Consider the following 23,218-nt stretch of genomic DNA (forward strand, 5'->3'; position numbering starts at 1 on the left):
GAAGACTGTGTTTTTGATGAGCAATATTTGGAACTGCTTGCAATTGTGCAATCCATAGCTTAATGCTAGTGTGAATGCTGCACAATGGACAGAACAAAGGACAGTTTGGCATTAACTTTAGTCAATGCAATGCTACAAATTCAGTATAACGAAAAATATAAGTTCCATTGGTTTGCACAGATTCACTTAGAATCAGAGAAAGTTCCTTTTTTCTGTTCAAAGCTCAGAGAAATGTTGTTGGTACAAATCTCGGTGCAAAATAGATCTCAACTGCAGCAACACAGTTATGCATATGGTTATTTGCGTTTAATGTTGTATTAAAAAAGTTAGCTAATGCAAACTAAAATCAATTTTCTTCATTAACGACAACTCCTTTGCTCATAGCTTTAATGCTTGGACAACCCTGCTTCACACCATTTCTTAGACACATACTGTCTCACAGGCTAACTAGTCCAATAAGTCATGCAGAAGGACATATATAAAGTTTTGTACTCAAAAGAAATGTTCTGGATGCTGAGTCAGTCAAGAGCATAACCCACAGAATGTGATGGTGCTAATTTCATAGGGGATATAGCAGAAAAGTTTGAATCTCTCAGAAATTCTATCTATCAGTAGTGTTTCTGTGAATGCACAACAGTAATTTAGTTGTAGTGGGATTGTTGTAAATATTAAAAATACGTTCAGCACACTCTGCTCTAAAAAAAATCAGAGGGTTTATGATAAAGAAAATAGCAAGTAAATTCTTGGACCTACACATTGGCAACAGACGAAATTGGTCTTGCCCTATACTTGACCTGATAAATAACAGCTCAGCAAGTTCTGTCTTATGCATAATTCTGTCAACTATTGATAAATGGCGGGAGGGGACGGGGGTACTTCTATTTGTTGTTTTCATACGGTATCATTCTCGTGGAAATAGCTAAGGAATTTTTCTCTGTGAATGGAGCATTTTAAAAACCTGGTGGCATCCATTCGAGACATGTATGAAGAAACCTCATGTGGAATCTGCGTACACAAAGCTGGCTCTGTGTGTCTTCTTGTTTATGTACCCCTTCACTAATATATGTGGATCGGTGATAAAGTGGATGTCAGCTGCCAATATAAAGTTCTGAGGTTAAAATTTCAGCCAGTTATACTGTTGTTTATATCACTCATTACTTCAATCATCTCTGACAATTGTTTATAAATGTGGCAAATGGCAATTTGCATCGTGGTTTGGAGTCCATATTAATCTGATCTTCCTCTTTCAACTATCTAGGTAAGTCAGCACAAATGTTAGAGGAAGCAGGAGTGCAAAAACATACCACCTCTAACAGGACCATTCCTACTTCACTACTGCAATTCTTAAATTAACCATTGGGTCAAGGACAACTTTATTTGCCAACTCACAAAAACAGATTATGTCTATTCACAATATAGGCTCAAAAGATTATGAGGAATATCTTTGGTTAGCAGCTGATAAACATGAAGTGTACATAAAATTCATAAGCTAGAAAAGAGTGAATTACTTATATTCTGATTTCCAAAGGACTATAATTGACACTCCATATGGACAATGGAGACTGCAGAGAGAGCATAGCATGACTTATGCAAAAATCTTAATACATTGGTGACTGTCACCAACGTTGTACAGGTCTTGCAGGAGAAAGATCTTAGTATGGATACCCCAGATACGGAGACACCAAGGAAATGACATGCAGAAATGGAAAAAGGATGATATTAGATAAGCACATGGTGCCAGTGGCTACTCACAATTCAAGTGAAACCTCTTCTGATCCCATGACTATAGTAGGAGATAATAAGTTGACATGGAACTTGATATCCACAAAAGGATGATGAATAAAAGAACTGGGGAAAATTAACAATAGAGTTAACTGACACATACACTTCTGAACGTAATCCTGTAGTAGTGTTGGCTCAAGATGTCAGGTGTGGGATCAGCAACCTCCTCTGGTAGAAAGTACACATTAACGTAAAGGTAATAACAACGAGTACAGTAGAATGGATGTGGGGTCTTTCATTCTTTTCGTGGAAAACCTAGAAAAAAATATTGGAAATTTACATCTCATGGCTGTTCGTAAACTGATGCACTCTTACAGCGCCCACATTTATATCAGTCGGGCATGCAAGAAGAGATTGAAAATTTATCCGAAGTCAGCAGCTGCAGCGAACAGTTAAATCGAGGTGTCTATATGCAAAGAAAAAAAACTGGATGTGCATATCCCCAATTTATTGCTATGTACATATGGGGTCATACCTGATATTGACACAACTTTATCAGAAAAAATATCTACGTGGACGTACAGAGCCAATACCTAGTTGTTAGTGTCCAACTATACATATGAGCAGTTAGGACAAAAACAGAACGTAATGTGCCACTACCGATATGCAAGAACGCATTTAGGACTCAAATATTACCGCTTAACGTAATAAATCTGTGTACGAGATGCTTATTATAACAATATGTTACTCCAGTAATACAGTATAGGAATTGCTTAAGCTATAACAACTGCGCCCCACAATCCTTACGCCAAACTGCACTGTGCAACAAAATTAAAGGATCACTTTTTCGAAACCCCGTAATTATCCCCCAATGCACCGCATAAGTTTGTAATTTGGTTCAAAGGTGACTACGACCTACCTCTGTAATGGTACAGAAGGCTGGTACCCACCGACGCCACCCTCGGCCTTGGCGACGCTACGAAGAGCAAGAAGTCGACACATGAGAAAGGGGTCCCAAGTCGGAAGTTCATGTGACCTGTAAGATAGATTAACAACGCAACATTGGCACAAAATTTCGTCACAGTTCTGCCGAACGCCACCGTGGATGTTTCACACGATGAGAAGATCATCACAGCCCCTCTTACCCACATTTCAACCCTACTTTTGACGTCTCTGCGATGGAGCTTAGAACCGCGACACCCAGCGTTGAAAACAGACGGTTTTATTATGGGTCGCCGAGGGAAACATTTCACACACACCGCCGCGCGAAATTGACACGAAAAGGCCACAGGGGATGTCGTAAAGGGCGTCAATGAAACCACCCCTTTCGCTGGGGCGTTGACTCCTATACATTTCCCTGTCGAAAACGACAGTTCGCGGTGCAATGAGCTACAAGAAGACGTTCTTGACAAATTTTGACATTGCTGACTCCCTGAGACGTTTCAACCCTTTTCTAAGGACACTGTGGGACTGCTTCACCACTGAACGTCATCACGCTACTTTTGGGTACAGTGTTACTGCAATAATAGCTGTCGTGTTCATGTTGGGACCACTAGAGACCATTCAAAACCATTCTACGAAATTTGGACGTGATCCGAAGCTGATGCTGACGCCTGATAATCTATTATTGGGTCTGTATATCTTTCTTAATAAACCAACAGTTAGGTTCTGAGGGCTATATCTGGACAGCAGATCGTAGTGTTACGTCAACTATGTGACGTTAAAAATTAATAAAAAACTGAACATTTTAGGATCCACCAAGTGTATGTGGCTGATACTAGCTGATCCAGAGACTCTTCTGATTCTCTATAGGTCGTTAATAGGATTGGTACTAGATCATGGGTGTATATCCTACCTGAGTGCACTAAAATTTCTATTAAAGTGGAGAAACCATAATACAGAACAAGAAGAACATGGTTGGGGGCTATGTTGCCTCACCGACCACGCACTTCCCATAGAAGGAAAAGAAATGCCCCTCTTCATCCGATAACGGTTACTGAAACAAAAATAAACAAACATACTCTCTGAACTCTTCTTCTTACAACAAGCTATCACCAGCTCTGAGCTTTATCGCAATTAGACCTTCAAGCAATCTGGAATACAGCTATCTATATGAGCCAGTTTCCTTGGGTAACAAGATATATTATTCCCAACACCGAAAGAGAATACTGAGAACAAACAACCAATATCTGTCAGAGAAAACAGGTGGAAAAAATTCATCCAAATGTAAATGGACAGCTCCAAGATTTCAAAAGGAACAAGGTATGCATACTATTGCCCATTAAAAATCAGTATGAGGAAGTATGCTATACCTCATGAAGGGTCTATCTATCATGCAGAAATATTAGCAATTCACGAAGTGGCTATGTATGAAATAAGGAACGGATTTAAAAAGTTTTCTTCTTAACAGATTCTAAAAGTACTCTCCAGAGGATAGAAATTCTTATTGGAATGCGACCACCCATCACGACATTTAAGATATACTGTGTCTGATTCATACTGCTAGAAAATCTGATATTGATGTAAAATTCTTGTAGATCAAAGAACATACACGCATTTTTGGAAACGAAATCACTGACAGATATGTTAATGCTTGCCAAAAAAATAAAAAAAACGAATAATTCATTTTGTAAAACGAAGTAAATATTTTGCCATCATACTTGATTGTACTCCTGATACACCCCACAGTGAACCGATGGCATTGATACTGATGTAAACTTCTTGTAGATCAAAAGACAGGCATCAACAGAAATGATATAGATGACAGATATGCTAACAAAAGCATAACTCAAGGCATGTTCCAAGGAACTGGAGTCCCCTGTAGTGATTTTATATGGAAAATACACTAAAAGCATGGGAGGAATGGACCAAGGAGAGTACCATTGCCCAAAGGAACAAAGGACGATTTTACGCCGGTATTCAACTGAAACTGCAGAGGAAAGTGTGGTTCAGTGGAGTCAGAATGAGTAAAAGGCACCAAAGGTCTGTAATAAGAATGCAGTTAGGATGTGGATATTACCTGTCACCTTTATAAAATTAATAATGTTATCGATTTCATCATGTGCAGTCATGACAGTGAAGAGAAGCCAAATTAAATCATACAATACAATCATGCACCAAATACCAGACACAGAAAGTGAAATTATATTGCAATTTGAACCAGCTGAAGATCCCATTGCCAGCATCCATTACTGTACTATTAAGTGCAAATGATATAGGGATTTATCACATTACAGGAGTGTGTCTGAAGGACACAGACATCAAAGTGTAGTTACATTTGTAATGAATATTTATCTATGACTGTCACATAAATATTTAATTTCAGTTTTGTTAAAGATGATATGAGAATATGTCACATGTAAATCTTGATAGTGCACCTTGTGTAGAAACAAAAATAGATGGATAATAGATGGATATCACCTAAAACCAAATAAAAAATAAAGAAACGAAAATATTAACTGCACAGTATTAAAAAGGCTTGAGTTTGTGCAATCACGATCCTGCTGAACATAAAAAAAATTGGCTAGAATAGTGCCACCATTTAAGAACCAGCTGAAGATGTATCTTCTCAAAAAGTCTCGTTACTTACTTGGTGAATGTTTTTAACAATAACGATTGAGTGTAGGGAGACTATAATATTACAGGAACGAAACTTTGGCGCCTATGTTAAAGGAAAATTTCCACTTTTTGCAAAACAACATGTATCAAATGGTGTAGAAGTTCTTGTGCATTGTTGCAGTGGCTTATATAGGTATGATAATAGTATTCATGCTATTTTAAATCTGTAACTAATGTAAAGATTAGCACACAACTACTTGTGTTTCTGTTATATATTGCTTTACTTAGAACACCTTAATTCTGTGTTGCAAAACTTGAACTGTTTCATGTTGTGATGGACTTCTATGTGAGGTGGGGCTCATCATAAGGACTGAGAAGTGTATGGCAATACATGGCTGCAAACACTGTCATGCACTGCTAGGTTGTGCTGTACGCAAGAGGGGGAATAGCGCTTGTTTGAAGATGTAACAGCAAATGTGAAGCGCAGCATGTGGTTCCACCATGACAGGGTTCCTGCTCATTTTGGGCTGGTTGGTTGGTTGGTTGGTTTGGAGTGTGGAGGGACCAAACTGCAGGGTCATCAGGCCCTTTTTCCTGACGCAAACAAAGCGCAAGGTAAGACACCTAAATTTAGTGTGAGACAGTAAACTGGGTTAGAAAGGAATGGGGAACCACAACGAAAGAGAAAATGAAAGAAATGCACAAGAAATGGGGAAAACGTCCACCACAAGGGAAAGTAGAAGAAAGTACAAAAACCAGAAATCAAATGGTCTGCGCCGGCTGATCACAAGAATAAAAGAGGATGAGCCAGCCACTCTGCAACACACTAAAATGTCCATCCCAAAAAGACAAGGTGAGATGAACACACATACGGAGAAGACGAACACCAAGACAAATAAATGCAAAGAAAGTGAGACAGAGTTAAAATGGAGGGAGGTTGGAGGCCTTGGAAAGAAGGCCAGACGGCCACCCTTAGATGGTATGATAAAAACACTCATCACGAATAAAATGTAAAACTGAATCTGCTATTGAGGCATTGTCGCCCAACACCGTAGGTAGGGTGCTGGGAAGGGTGCAAGTCCGCCGCAGACTGGCTAAAGGTGGACAGTCCAACAAGATGTGGACGACAGTCACAGTGGAGCCGCAGCAACGCCGAGGTGGGTCCTTGGGATGGAGGAGGTGACCATGTGTTAGTCATGTATGACCAATGCAGAACCAGCAAAGAACAATAGATTCCCTGCGAGTGGCTTGCATGGATGACCGCCACACATTTGTTGTCTTCTTGATAACAAGGAGTTTGTATGGTGTACTGAGGGTGCGCCATTCAGTATCCCAGATCGCAAAAACTTTGCAGCGGAAAACCGATCGCAAATCGATCTCCAGCAGGCCAATCTCCAGACATGGTTTACTAGTAGCCTGTTTGTCCAGGCAGTCCAAATGAAGGTCACGGAATGTCCACTGTTCTCGAGATCATAAAGAGACTCAAGGATGGTCATTACCAGTTGATGTCGAGGGAAGCACTCGTTGAGAGCTTGTAGGCTGCTTAAGGAGTCACTACAGATGACGAAGGACTCACTGGTGCAAGAGTGGATATGCTCAAGGGCGCGATAAATGGCTACCAACTCTGCAATGAAACCACTGCAGCCATCCGGCAAGTAGTGCTGTTCAGTATGCCCAGCGTGAGTGTAAGCGAAGCCAACAAGTCTGTCGACCATTGATCCATCGGTGTAGATTATTTCTGAGCCCTGGAACTCACTGAGAAGAGAGAGAAATTGCCAGCGGAGGACCTCAGGTGGAACGGAGCCCTTTGGGCGTTGTGATAGGTCCAGGCGAAGCCATGGCCGAGATATGGACCATGGAGGTGTACAGAAGTGGACCCACAGAAATCTGGTAGGGGGAAAGTGTCAAGTTCATTAAGAAACGACAGGACACGGACAGCGAGGGGATTCCAAGTGCAGGGCCTCGATAGTAGGAGATGGTTCGCCATGTTAGGAAAAGGAGATGGTAATTTGGATGGCGAGGTGAACTGCGAATGTGGGCAGTATAATTTGCAAGCAATAGTTGCCTTCAGAGCCACAGTGGAGGAACACCAGCTTCCACAACGAGGCTGTTCACGGTGTTCATTCATGAGCCGAACTCCACAGTGGCGGAGGGCGATGCTGAACCATACACCACGCTTCCAAAGGCAATACGGGATTGCACGAGGGATTTGTACAACTGCAGCAGTGTAGGACGATCAGCACCCCATTAGTGTGGTTCAGGCATCGAATAATATTAAGGTGCCACCAGCACTTGCCCTTAAGCTGACAAAGATGGGGAAGCCAAGTTAAGCGGGTGTCAAATAACAGTCCCTAAAGGCAGTAAGTGTCCACTACATCTAGTAGTTGGTCATCAATGAAGATGGACAGTACAACGATGACAAAAGTACATGACACAAGTTTTGGTGGCTGAAAATTGAAAGCTGTGAGTGAGGGCCCATGACTGCACCTTCCGCATAGCTCCCTGCAGCCGGTGTTCAGCCAGAACAATAGAAGAGGAGCAGAAGGAAATACAAAAATTGTCAGCATATAGGAGGGGTAGCTCCCTGCAGCCGGTGTTCAGCCAGAACAATAGAAGAGGAGCAGAAGGAAATACAAAAATCGTCAGCATGTAGGAGGGGTAGCTCCCTGATGATCCTACTGCTAATGTGAGATAATTGACGCCAATTTCAAGAAGTGGGAACCTCAGGACAGAGGCCTGCGGGACCCCTTTCTCTTGTATATTTGGTGCACTGTGAGATGCACCAGTGTGAACTCTGAAAGTGCGGAGCATCAAAAAGCTCTGTATAAAACTCTGGAGTGGACCCCAGAGACCCACTCATGCAGAGTAGCGAGGATGTGGTGTCGCCGAGTGGTATCATAGGCCTTCTTCAGTTGGGAAAAGACGGCATTAAGGTGCTGTCGCCGGAAAAAGGCCGATCGGATAGCAGACTCCAGGTGCACCAAGTTGTCGATGGTGGAGCGTCCTTGGCGAAACCGCCGTGGGATGGAGCCAGAAGGCCCCAAGACTCATGGAGTCAACACAACCGCTGCCTCGCCATAAGTTCGAATAGCTTGCATAGAACGTTGATTAGGCTGATAGAACGATAGCTATTAACATCTAGTGGATTCTTACCAGGCTTTGGGACTGGAACAATGATACTTTCTCGCCACTGCGACGGGAATTCGCCATCGCTCCAGATGCAGTTGAAGACAGCAAGGATGTGGCGCTGGGAATCCACTGACAGTTGTTTCAGCATCTGTGAATGGATGCGGTCTGGGCCAGGGGATGTGCCAGGACAGTCGGCATGAGCACTGAGAAATTCCCACGCACTGAAGGGAGCATTATATGGCTCAGGGTGGCGTGGAGGAAAAGAGAGGTGTTGTCATTCCACCCTCTGTTTGAAGAGACGAAAGGTGAGGTGATAATTCTCAGATGCAGAGATGCGAGCATAATGCTCAGCATGACGCTCTTTGGTTACGTCTGGATTGGCACATACAGCTCCATTTGTGGAAATTCCACTGACAATTGCAGGGGTCTGATAGTTGTAAAGTCGGCAGAGCTTTGCCCACAACTGGGAAGGGGACGTTCGTGTTTCAATGATGGACACATAGCGTTCCTAACACTCCTGCTTCCTACGTTTCATGAGGAGGCAAACCTGGGCACAGAGCCATTTGAAGGCAATGAGGTTCTCCAGGGACAGGTGGTGCTTATGACATTGGAGAGCCCGCCTACAGTCTCTAATGACTGCAGCGATTTCAGGCGACCACCAAGGCACTGACGTCCGCTGGGGGCAGCTGGAGCTACAAGGGATTGCCCAATCAGCTGCAGCTATAATGGTACTACTGATGGTGTGAATCATCTTATCGATGGTGATAGCAGATCCAAAAGTGTCCCAGTCAGCCTTGGGAAGAGACCACCTCGGCAAGCAGCGAGATGAAGGACTCTGGGGGGGGGGGGGGGGGGGGGACAGGAAGAGTGGAAAGTGGTCACTACCACACAAGTCATCATGTGCTCTCCAGTGGATGGATGGGAGAAGGCCAAGACTGAAAACTGTGACATCAATGGTCGAATATGTGCCATGTACCATACTGAAATGCGTGCAGGCACCTGTGTTTAGGAGGCCAAGGTCAAGTTGAGTTAGTAAGTCCTTAACATCTTTGCATACCAGACCATTGGTCTAGGGGTAGCGCCTTTGCTTCATAATCAAAACGTCTTCGGTCCCGGGTTCGATCCCCGCCACTCCCTAAATTTTGATAAATAATCAACATTGGCGGCCGAAGACTTGCGGCATAAGAAGTCAGCCTCATTCTGCCAACGGCCTTGTCAAAGAGGGCGGAGGAGCGGATAGAGGTTCAAGGCACTCTCTTGTCCTAGGGGTGGGAAATTGCCCCTAAAGGCGGAAGAATCAGCAATGATGAACGACATGAGGATGCAGAAGGCAATGGAAACCACTGCATTAAAGACACGTAACGTGTATCCACAGGACATGTGGCCTGTATTTGAAGAAGTGTCATGATGATCTCTCCATTGGCAAAAGATTCCGGAATAGTCCCCCATTCGGATCTTCGGGAGGGGACTGCCAAGGGGGAGGTTACCATGAGAAAAAGATTGAATAATCAACGAAAGGATAACGTTCCACGAGTCGGGGCGTGGAATATCAGAAGCTTGAACGTGGTAGGGAAACTAGAAAATCTGAAAAGGGAAATGCAAAGGCTCAATCTAGATATAGTAAGGGTCAGTGAAGTGAAGTGGAAGGATGACAAGGATTTCTGGTCAGATGAGTATCGGGTAATATCAACAGCAGCAGAAAAATGGTATAACAGGTGTAGGATTCGTTATGAATAGGAAGGTAGGGCAGAGGGTGTGTTACTGTGAACAGTTCAGTGACCGGGTTGTTCTAATCAGAATCGACAGCAGACCAACACCGACAACTATAGTTCAGGTATACATGCCGACGTTGCAAGCTGAAGATGGACAGATAGAGAAAGTGTATGAGAATATTGAAAGGGTAATGCAGTATGTAAAGGGGGACGAAAATCTAATAGTCATGGGCGACTGGAATGCAGTTGTAGGGGAGGAGTAGAAGAAAAGGTTACAAGAGAATATGGGCTTGGGACAAGGAATGAAAGAGGAGAAAGACTAATTGAGTTCTGTAACAAGTTTCAGCTAGTAATAGCGAATACCCCGTTCAAAAATCACAAGAGGAGGAGGTATACTTGGAAAAGGCCGGGAGACACGGGAAGATTTCAATTAGATTACATCATGGTCAGACAGAGATTCCGAAATCAGATACTGGATTGTAAGGCGTATCCAGGAGCAGATATAGACTCAGATCACAATGTAGTAGTGATGAAGAGTAGGCTGAAGTTCAAGACATACGCAAAGAAGTGGGATACGGAAGTACTGAGGAATGACGAGATACGTTTGAAGTTCTCTAACGCTATAGATACAGCAATAAGGAATAGCGCAGTAGGCAGTACAGTTGAAGAGGAATGGACATCTCTAAAAAGGGCCATCACAGAAGTTGGGAAGGAAAACATAGGTACAAAGATGGTAGCTGCGAAGAAACCATGGGTAACTGAAGAAATACTTCAGTTGATTGATGAAAGGAGGAAGTACAAACATGTTCCGGGAAAATCAGGAATACAGAAATACAAGTCGCTGAGGAATGAAATAAATAGAAAGTGCAGGGAAGCTAAGACGAAATGGCTGCAGGAAAAATGTGAAGACATCGAAAAAGATACGATTGTCGGAAGGACAGACTCAGCATATAGGAAAATGAAAACAACCTTTGGTGACATTAAAAGCAACGGTGGTAACATTAAGAGTGCAACGGGAATTCCACTGTTAAATGCAGAGGAGAGAGCAGATAGGTGGAAAGAATACACTGAAAGCCTCTATGAGGGTGAAGATTTGTCTGATGTGATAGAAGAAGAAACAGGAGTCGATTTAGAAGAGATAGGGGATCCAGTATTAGAGTCGGAATTTAAAAGCGCTTTGGAGTGTTGTGGATTGGCCAGACAGCCAACCCACTATGAGAGGAAGCCGAAAGGCACGCGTTTTAGCTCACGCAGGCTGGCGTGAGGTCTGGAACAGGTCAAGGAAATGAGCCTAACAAAAAACGTACGTAGCTGCTGGAATACTTAACTTTAATCCATAATTGGTGAACATCGCTCTTGACGGTACATGTTTTACAGCATCAATAGTAACTGGTAATGGCGCCTTGCTAGGTCGTAGCAAATGACGTAGCTGAAGGCTATGCTAACTATCGTCTCGGCAAATGAGAGCGTATTTTGTCAGTGAACCATCGCTAGCAAAGTCGGCTGTACAACTGGGGCGAGTGCTAGGAAGTCTCTCTAGACCTGCCGTGTGACGGCGCTCGGTCTGCAATCTCTCATAGTGGCGACACGCGGGTCCGACGTATACTAACGGACCGCGGCCGATTTAAAGGCTACCACCTAGGAAGTGTGGTGTCTGGCGGTGACACCACATGGAGGACTTACGGTCAAATAAGGCAGAAGGGATAGATAACATTCCATCAGAATTTCTAAAATCATTGGGGGAAGTGGCAACAAAACGACTATTCACGTTGGTGTGTAGAATATATGAGTCTGGCAAAATACCATCTGACTTTCGGAAAAGCATCATCCACACAATTCCGAAAACGGCAAGAGCTGACAAGTGCGAGAATTATCGCACAATCAGCTTAACAGCTCATGCATCGAAGCTGCTTACAAGAATAATATACAGAAGAATGGAAAAGAAAATTGAGAATACGCTAGGTGACGATCAGTTTGGCTTTAGGAAAAGTAAAGGGACGAGGAGGAGGAGGAGGAGATTACTGTTTAACGTCCCGTCGACAACGAGGTCATTAGAGACGGAGGACAAGCTCGGATTAGGGAAGGATGGGGAAGGAAATCGGCCGTGCCCTTTCTAAGGAACCATCCCGGCATTTGCCTGAAGCGATTTAGGGAAATCACGGAAAACCTAAATCAGGATGGCCGGACCCGGGATCGAACAGTCGTTCTCCCGAATGCGAGTCCAGTGTGCTAACCACTGCGCCACCTCGCTCGGTATAAAGGGACGAGAGAGGCAATTCTGACGTTACGGCTGATAATGGAAGCAAGGCTAAAGAAAAATCAAGACACTTTCATAGGATTTGTCGACCTGGAAAAAGCGTTCGACAATATAAAATGGTGCAAGCTGTTCGAGATTCTGAAAGAAGTAGGGGTACGCTATAGGGAGAGACGGGTCATATACATTATGTAAAACAACCAAGAGGGAATAATAAGAGTGGACGATCAAGAACGAAGTGCTCGCATTAAGAAGGGTGTAAGACAAGGCTGTAGCCTTTCGCCCCTACTCTTCAATCTGTACATCGAGGAAGCAATGATGGAAATAAAAGTAAGGTTCAGGAGTGGAATTAAAATACAAGGTGAAAGGATATCAATGATACAATTCGCTGATGACATTGCTATCCTGAGTGAAAGTGAAGAAGAATTAAATGATCTGCTGAACGGAATGAACAGTCTAATGAGTACACAGTATGGTTTGAGAGTAAATCGGAGAAAGACGAAGGTAATGAGAAGTAGTAGAAATGAGAACAGTGAGAAACTTAACATCGGGATTGATGGTCACGAAGTCAAAGAAGTTAAGGAATTCTGCTACCTAGGCAGCAAAATAACCAATGACGGACGGAGCAAGGAGGACATCAAAAGCAGACTCGCTATGGAAAAAAAGGCATTTCTGGCCAAGAGAAGTCTACTAATATCAAATATCGGCCTTAATTTGAGGAAGAAATTTCTGAGGATGTACGTCTGGAGCACAGCATTGTATGATAGTGAAACATGGACTGTGGGAAAACCGGAACAGAAGAGAATCGAAGCATTTGAGATGTGGTGCTATAGACGAATGTTGAAAATTAGGTGGACTGATAAGGTAAGGAATGAAGAGGTTCTACGCAGAATCGGAGAGGAAAGGAATATGTGGTAGACACTGATAAGGAGAAGGGACAGGATGATAGGACATCTGCTAAGACATGAGGGAATGACTTCCATGGTACTAGAGGGAGCTGTAGAGGGCAAAAACTGTAGAGGAAGACAGAGATTGGAATATATCAAGCAAATAATTGAGGACGTAGGTTGTAAGTGCTACTCTGAGATGAAGAGGTTAGCACAGGAAAGGAATTCGTGGCGGGCCGCATCAAACCAGTCAGTAGACCGATGACCAAAAAAAAAAAACATCTTTGCCATGTCAGTAACCTTGGTTCCACCCCACAAAGGGTTATGGGCATTAAAATCATCCAGAAGGAGAAAAGGTGGAAGGAGTTGCGAAATCAGTGCAGCCCATACATGGGGCAGTATGTCACCATCTGGAGGGAGATACACTCCTGGAAATTGAAATAAGAACACCGTGAATTCATTGTCCCAGGAAGGGGAAACTTTATTGACACATTCCTGGGGTCAGATACATCACATGATCACACTGACAGAACCACAGGCACATAGACACAGGCAACAGAGCATGCACAATGTCGGCACTAGTACAGTGTATATCCACCTTTCGCAGCAATGCAGGCTGCTATTCTCACATGGAGACGATCGTAGAGATGCTGGATGTAGTCCTGTGGAACGGCTTGCCATGCCATTTCCACCTGGCGCCTCAGTTGGACCAGCGTTCGTGCTGGACGTGCAGACCGCGTGAGACGACGCTTCATCCAGTCCCAAACATGCTCAATGGGGGACAGATCCGGAGATCTTGCTGGCCAGGGTAGTTGACTTACACCTTCTAGAGCACGTTGGGTGGCACGGGATACATGCGGACGTGCATTGTCCTGTTGGAACAGCAAGTTCCCTTGCCGGTCTAGGAATGGTAGAACGATGGGTTCGATGACGGTTTGGATGTACCGTGCACTATTCAGTGTCCCCTCGACGATCACCAGTGGTGTACGGCCAGTGTAGGAGATCGCTCCCCACACCATGATGCCGGGTGTTGGCCCTGTGTGCCTCGGTCGTATGCAGTCCTGATTGTGGCGCTCACCTGCACGGCGCGAAACACGCATACGACCATCATTGGCACCAAGGCAGAAGCGACTCTCATCGCTGAAGACGACACGTCTCCATTCGTCCCTCCATTCACGCCTGTCGCGACACCACTGGAGGCGGGCTGCACGATGTTGGGGCGTGAGCGGAAGACGGCCTAACGGTGTGCGGGACCGTAGCCCAGCTTCATGGAGACGGTTGCGAATGGTCCTCGCCGATACCCCAGGAGCAACAGTGTCCCTAATTTGCTGGGAAGTGGCGGTGCGGTCCCCTACGGCACTGCGTAGGATCCTACGGTCTTGGCGTGCATCCGTGCGTCGCTGCGGTCCGGTCCCAGGTCGACGGGCACGTGCACCTTCCGCTGACCACTGGCGACAACATCGATGTACTGTGGAGACCTCACGCCCCACGTGTTGAGCAATTCGGCGGTACGTCCACCCGGCCTCCCGCATGCCCACTATACGCCCTCGCTCAAAGTCCGTCAACTGCACATACGGTTCACGTCCACGCTGTTGCGGCATGCTACCAGTGTTAAAGACTGTGATGGAGCTCCGTATGCCATGGCAAACTGGCTGACACTGACGGTGGCGGTGCACAAATGCTGCGCAGCTAGCGCCATTCGACGGCCAACACCGCGGTTCCTGGTGTGTCCGCTGTGCCGTGCGTGTGATCATTGCTTGTACAGCCCTCTCGCAGTGTCCGGAGCAAGTATGGTGGGTCTGACACACCGGTGTCAATGTGTTCTTTTTTCCATTTCCAGGAGTGTAGATGTTACATATGGCAATTTCCTGGGTTGTCCTCACCCTGACAGCCACATCTTCTAAAGGTGTTTGAAATGGCACAGGTTCGCTACAGACGGAGGTAAGAACAAAGATGCAAACGCCACCTGACAGTCTGTCACAGGCTGGACGCCTTTTGTAGGAGGCACAATAGCTGCGAAGGGTGAGGGGGGGGGGGGGGGGTCCGCATTGCAGGAAACAGGTTTCCTGAAAGACAATACAAAAAGCAGATGTAATGCTTGAAAGTCGATGTAATTCAGCCAGGTGGGAGAAAAAACTACCGCAGTTCCGCTGAAATATGACGCTTTCTGGAATCGGGGAAGACATATAGTGGCCAAGGAGGCAGGTTATGTTGTAGAATCACCTCCCGCCACCAGTTGAGTATTTGTATCTGTCGCCATTGCAGATGAGGCGTCGGTGAGAGTCACGTACTCGGGGGACGCTAAAATCTCCATCTCGTCCTCAGATGCAGAACTTGTAGGGAGTGGTGGTGTTGGGGACACTGGAGCGTCATGTTCGTTAGTAGACTTCTTCTTCATTTGCTTGCTCTCTCGCTTCTCTGTGGGGGCCTGCTGGTAGGGTATCTCCGAAGTAGCTTCAGGAATGGAGGAAGATCGTGAAGCCCTTCAACCACCAGCTTGTGGCTCCTTTAGCCACTGGCGAGTGTTCACTGTGACATTAGTAGCGACCTTGGAAGGGAGGGTCCCAAGGGACCCCTTCCACACGAGAGAAGCCGGAGGAGGCTGTTGCTTCACTACCTGGGGGGAGGGGGGTGATGTCCCAGGCGTTTGGGGGGGGGGGGTATTGCTCCTGAAGTAGGGCAAGCAGGGGGAATGGTGCTCCCCACAGTTGAGATAGTGGGAGGTGGCGTCCATGGAGTATTTGGATGCAGTGTACATCCACAGTCTCTACATGTGATACTGAAATTGCAGTGGAAAGACATGTGCCTTAATTTCCTGCACTTAAATCACTGCATAGGGGGAGGGATGTAAGGTTTGACGTCACTGAGGTAAACCATCACCTTGACCTTTTCAGGCAGTGAATCACCCTCAAAGGCCAAGATGAAGGCACTGGTAGCAATCTGATTGTCTTTGGGTCCTCTGTGGATGTGCCAGGTGAAATGAACACCCCACCATTCTAAATTGGCGCGGATCTCGTCGTCAGACTGCAAGAGGATATCGCGATGGAAAATAATCCCTTGGACCATGTTGAGTCTTTTATGGGGAGTGACGGAAATGGGAATATCACCCAGGTGGTCACAGGCGAGTAACGCACAGGACTGAGCAGGAGATACTGTCTGTGTGAGCACTGAGCTACTTCTCATTTTCGACAGTGAAGCCATTTGCCCAAACTTATCCTTGAGATATTCAACAAAAAATTAAGGCTTCATAGCTAGGAAGGGGTCCCCAAAAAATGCAGACAAAATACCTCGGCGAATAAGACTCTCTCTTTCCCATAGAACTACATTCCTCCAATCGTGTGGGTAGGGAAGGGAACGATTTGGGGTCATACCTCTGAGCATTAAAGTCAACTTTCCCTTTTTTTAGAGAGTGCTTGGGCCATTCGGTCCCCAGCAAAAGATAACTTGGTCCGCTTCATTGCAGGTCATCTGCCTTGATGCCACCCACTCTGATCAGGGGCTCTCCCCACAGGCGCCACCCAGCCACAGCAAAGACCACCTGGCACGATGGTTGTTGCTGGGAGTCCCAATGTCCTAAGAAGATGGGCATCTACTCCTTGACATATGTGGAGAGTTTACAGCTCAGGCATCAGCAGTGCAATCCCTGTGTTGTCAGGGGGTTACCACCAAGTGCGTACATGACAGCCCCACAACAGTGGACTGGCTACCGTGTTGGATGTTGGGTGCCAAGAAATGCAATATTGTCATGGGGGCACAAGAGGACAGGAGACAATGGAAGAAGATGACATACCCTGGAAGGTGTCCTCACTTAAATAGTTAAACTGCAGGTGGAGATGCAAAGCCATGACAGGGAGAGGTGCAGGAGGTTTAATCTAATTGCACTATGGATAACTGGTGCACCATGTAAGGCGTCCTGCCCCAAATGGACCACACTTCCGTAGAATTTGGAAAGTGGGAGGTCAAACTATAAAATGGGACCTGAAGTTGTAGGGCCGAAAGGTGGGAGACACCTTTTGGTCGCCTCTTACGACAGGCAGTATTACCTTGGGCCTATTGTAACCCCCAGACCAATAGGGAAGCTGTTCATAGGCATTTGAACTGGACATCCGTGCATCGAAGGGGTGGGTGTGGTGCATTGGTTCACTGAACCCCATGCTCATCGGATTTATCGACTCCTGATTGCTTTCTGTAGGGAACCATGAAATATCTCATGTATTGTGATACTGTGGAGTCCGAAATTGATCTCCTTGCAAAATTCGCATGTGCTGCTGCTGTGATCAAACTCCCAGTATGTTCGAGATGTCTGGCAGTCAGTGCTCTGTCAGTGTCAGACAAGCTTGACTTCTGATGGTGCGAACTTTGTGCATCTGTTGTATCATTAGAGCTGTAGTCACGTCATACATCATGTGTACTTATTATTTGCAATAAATGTTTCAAATAAAGAAGTCTCTTGTTTCTTTCTGATATTCAAACACTACTATCACTTACCCCTAACATTTGTGACCATGGGTTGCTATGTAACTCTCAATCCCTGTTGATGTGCTCCACTGCTCCTAGAAGTTTGTCACAACACTTCCAGGACACCCTGTAGGTATTAATTTTCTAACTTTTGTTGAAAGTGATGATGCAGCTAAAAGTTGTGAAACTGGTCATTCCTATAAATAAAGAACCCACAGGTAAAGTGATTTTATCTTTTCAAAATCTTTTTATAATTGTATTAATAAAACTTGTATCAAAATAAATAAACACTGCAGTTCTCTATTAGTTATTATCCCCTAACATGCGTGCTTACTTACTTATCCAGTTGTAGGAAGACCCACAATTTAACACATAACACAAATAACAATGTGTAAGGGTACAAACAGAGATGGAAATTTTGTCAGAATGTGATTATCTGCTCTCATTGGCTGACGTTCACTAATTAATTTAGAATTCATTAATATAGAGCATTTTACCATGGTCCTGGAAGTTGTTGTTTCGATCTCAGGCAGGGGCAGGGATTTTCCTTGTTCTAGTCCCTTCAGGATAGCACCAGGGCCACTCAACATGCTGTCAGAATGAGTATTGGCATCTTTCGTGGGGTTAAAGAGCAGTATGGGCTAGGAAACCACCGCAATTGTCTGTCTCTGAGCTGCAGCAGATAGAAGTGCTCCACTCTTCTGGCAGTAACGTCAATAGTCTAATCATGAGTTTGTGCCACAGACTTTATCTTTAATTTATCTCATGAATTAACTTACTTTTGTTTCAAGTATTAATTCCTTTTATTTTAATTGAACCCTTTTTGCACACACAGATGTAACGTATTTGTAAGTGTATTTCATCATGAGAAGTGTTGTCTGTAAAAATGTTCCCATTATGGAAATTTGTACTATGTATTAATTTCCTATAAATGAATGTATTAATTGCTGTGCCCAGTTAGAATCAAATATGATCTACATTTTATGCAAAAGAGGAAGAAGGAGACAGCTGAGGGTAGAGAGTGGAAGTGCCCAGAGTTCACAGATTTTTATTACTGTCAGTAAAGAGAAGACATGTAGAACGGTCATTTGGACAGTGTCAGTGGATGAACCATTAAATAAAGTGTTGTAATAACAGCAGCAGAAAGAGAATGCTGGAGAGAATAAGATTCTCCAGTTGCCTGAACCCTATTGCATTTGCATCACGAATTTTCTCCTGATGGACACAATCCATGGCATGGCTTATCATCAGTAGAGGACTTATGGAAGAATATGGCCCAAACATCTCTCTCCATTGCCTCCAGATTTTCTTCATTTCTCATAATTGCCTGCCCATAGTATACCTGCAAGTTTTCTATTTCAGTTTTAGTTAACTGACCCTGTCCGGTCAACAATTTTCCATCTTCTAATTTTTTTCCTCTCATATCAACAGTTAGTTTTCTTAGCCTTGTTCCCAAACGTTTTTGAACATGGCCTACACATTCTATTTTTCTAATAATGGCATCTCCATATGGCTTAGAGTTCACCGCATTGTTGTATGCCTTAGTGTCACCATCGCCCAAATATTTGGTGTACCGTTCACCTCTTGTTTCTACAGAGTGATGAAATATTTGTTGTACTCCATGAACTTCCAAACCACCACTTGTTCCTCTAAAATTAGACACAGTTGTGTTCTTTATGTTCATTTACTTTACAACATTTGCAACATTTAGACATTATCTCCACATCTAACACTTTACTGGTGTCTACACTCGTGGCACTCACTACTCCATTCAGAGAAGTATGTCCTCTTTTCTGTCAACTTCCATCAAATGCAACTGCAATATCCGAATAACCATAATTTTCTTCCACTGCTTCCCTATCAGCCAGTTTCATGCTTTCCTCACTGACCTCACATACAGCTTTCTCTAATATTGCAGTCAGTTTTTCAAATTTATTTGGTGGTTGATGTAAGTTCATCACTGAACAAAAGTTTCTCCCTGTAGCCATGCCCTTGCCAATGGATTGTAAGGCATAAACTAATCTAGTATTGATTTCATAAAGGCCACTTGCATCTGGTTTTGATGAACTCATAAATGAAATCACAGCTGAGCATTTAGTGCAAATTAAATCGAAAGCAATTGCTAGGCCTTTTCTCCCACTGGCACTCTCACAAATTTTCACACTCTGTGATTCACCACACTGTCTACATTGCACAAATTTGGAAATTAAATCTGATAACATTCTCAGATTTATGATAGTGTTACTGCACCCCTGGTCACTTACTGTAAATTCGTTGTAACTCTCTTGAAATGGTGGGAGCTTCTTTGATGATGCATTTGTTGAAGAATTACAATTAGAAACATCGTTGCCAGGCGACATAACCTCTTGTGCAGAAAGCTTTCTGAACTTATTTCCTCTAAATTGTCGTTTCTTGAAAATGCCTTTATGTTTCATCATCTTCAATAAACACAACAAAACACACGCAAACAAGCACTGCAAACGTAAGTATAACAACTACTCGCAATCACACTTGAACCAAACCAACCGTGTGTTTGAAAGCGTGTTGTTTACAAACAGCAGAAACAAAAGAATACTGACCATTGCATTCCAATGCAAGGATAGCCAACACGCGCAGGAGTAAAGGAAAATCCCTAATGTGCAATGTAGGGGATACAAAGATCTAAAATATATGCAGAAAAGTGGGTGACAAGAAAATGGGTGTGGCACATAAACGCGCATGGTAGGAAAATGCTCTTTAAATGCTCGGAAAAAAAATGCCAGCAAAATCCTTTTCAGAGTATTTAAATAAGACCTTAATCTTTCGAAATATGATGAAAACCAAAAATCGATTTTTTTCAACCCGAACCATGGTCTGGTCCCCTTAAAACCTTTTGCATTTTTCCTATATAAAAAGTGAGATGACACATGATATGTTATTATTGATACTAATTCCATTATATTGTGCATTTCAGAGTTTCCACCAAGTCACAGTGCAGTGCTGTGGATCTAGTGACACTCAGCTGCTGAGTTTGGACAACAGCTGTAGGTCACAGGTATTGTCCACTAACAAGTGGTTGGATGGAGGCTTTGAAAGAACAGACTAAGAGAAAGTGATTATGAGAATGACAATGACTTTGATAGAAACTAATTTTAATGACATTATTTTTTCAGTCATTGTTCTTCTGTAAGACCTCGTTTACTGAGGAGAGCTCACGTAACTTAAAGTTGATAGCAATAATAATGAAAACAGTGTTATATATAGTTATATACAGTGTTCATCAATGAAGTTCTTGGAATATCAAAAGAAATATTTGATGTTATTTTAACTGAAAATCATGGAAACAAGTGAAGTTCCAGAATGGAGGCATTAAATAAGTTCAGTATGGAAATGCACGTCAAGAAGTAAACCTCTAAATTGGAATTCTAAAGTAATACACAAAACTGGACCCTCAAAACAATGTGAACTTTCTTCTATATTTTGGAACAATGTTAGTTTTTTCCAGCAAGTGCTTAACACATACTCACAAAGACAGTGGAAACTTTACATTTATATGATATTGACAGAGTCTGCAATCTATGCTAGCTACAAACCAGAGGTGTCATACTATATCAGAAAGTAGATTAAAATTTTTGTTCAGTAAATTTTCAAAAACATTTGTCATGATGCATCATAGATTTACTAAAGAATCTAATCAAAAAGTTGTAAGTCATCTTGTTATTTACTAATATCCCTTTCATGGAAAAGAAATGTGATAATGGACCAATGAATTTAGGATATGCGTCATATCACTTTTGCTATGAAAAATTTAGTGGCCAACTCGAAATACAGTGAAAAGAAATACAATGATGCATACAACCCATGATAACTACAAACTGCAACCAATGGTGTAGCACCAAAAAATGTATACAACAACGTAATAGGTGAATGATTATTGGCAAGCATCATTGTGTCAAAGTAACTTACTTTTTTGCATAATCTGTGGATCATAATTGTAATCGCTCATATCAAGGTGAATGAATAAGTTTTACTGTTACAGCTGACTTTATCAGTGTAAAATATGTCTGTAACACTGACCATTTACATAACTGTCTTCAGCTACTTGTTTTGCATACAGTATTACTCAGCAACACAAACTGCTTAAACCATTGATGAAATAGACTTCACATTATGACATTATGTTGAAACCAACATCTTGGTCAACAGATTACTGGTGGCATCCATTATCAGACAACTTCTCATACATTGTTCAATTTAGCTTATTATTTGTAGTACTCACAGTAGAGTTCCTTTATTATACAGGTGAAATTTTGTGCAGTGTCTTGTTGCACCAAAATATATGTGAAAACAAGTAATATTTCGTTCTATAGATAAAGTTTTTTAAGAATACTAAAGCATTTGTGAACATATTTTTTTGAAAGGTAAGATATGTATTCCTCAGATCTAAAACTCAATGAATGATGAAAATTTTGAGACTGTGAAATCTTAATATCTGATTCACTATAAGAGTCTTTAAGCAACGTTTTCTAACATATCATGCATAATATCCTGAAATTGTTTCAGTGTCTGCACTGGTTTAAGCAACAGTCATAAAATATAAACATTTATTTTATCTAAAAACTGGGCATTAAGGGTAGAATCTGATGAGATATTTAAAGACTTGCAAGAAAAATAACTTTTCTGTATTAGCCAAATTACTGATTTATGTGACTGTACTGCCATCATTTAAAATTACTGACTTAAGGTTAAGAAGATTCATAATGAAGAAAGTTCATTTATGTGCACATCTCTCAAAACTAGGAACTTTATCCCTCAACATACGGAAACTGAATGTGAGAGACAAAAATTTTTCAGTATTCTCACTGTTTTAGTGATCGCATTTGTCCTTTTGAAATATTACGTTTTCAACATAAATAAGTTTTCTGATATAAGTTCAGCTTTGCGCCACTACCAGAACAAGCTACTAGTTGTAGTTTGCTCCCACTGTTGGAATACTCAAACCCATCAGTTTGTGTGTTTATCAAATACCAGAAAATTCTCTTTGAAACTTGCCAATATACTACAATAGCTCAAAAACTGATTGGTCGTGAAATAAGCGACAAACATAGCCTTTTACAGTAATGGATGTTTTAGACTTTGGATTGTTTTTTAAAAGGTAATAAATGGATGTTAGAATTGACTGGAACATTCAAGTAATTTGCATCGCCTGTTGCTAACTTTCCAATTGTTCTCACATATGTGCATTGATGTATTAACATTTTCTTTCATACACGATATCATTCGAGTTCCACTCCTCCAAAACAATCGCCATCTCTCATTGTAAAACGAAAAGATTCTTCTAGTGGCCTGAAAACATTACAAATCACTATCCTCGATTTTGATGTGGTAAGTTCATCATCTACAAATAACACAAACATATCAGCTTGTAATGCTCCGTGCAGATTAGATTGACACATTGTGTTGCAATGGACAGATTAAAAAAAATCCACCTCTTTAATTTTGGTATACACAGTCCCATT

The sequence above is a fragment of the Schistocerca serialis genome, chromosome 1 (genome assembly GCF_023864345.2).
Source record: "Schistocerca serialis cubense isolate TAMUIC-IGC-003099 chromosome 1, iqSchSeri2.2, whole genome shotgun sequence".
NCBI classification, from domain to species: domain Eukaryota; kingdom Metazoa; phylum Arthropoda; class Insecta; order Orthoptera; family Acrididae; genus Schistocerca; species Schistocerca serialis.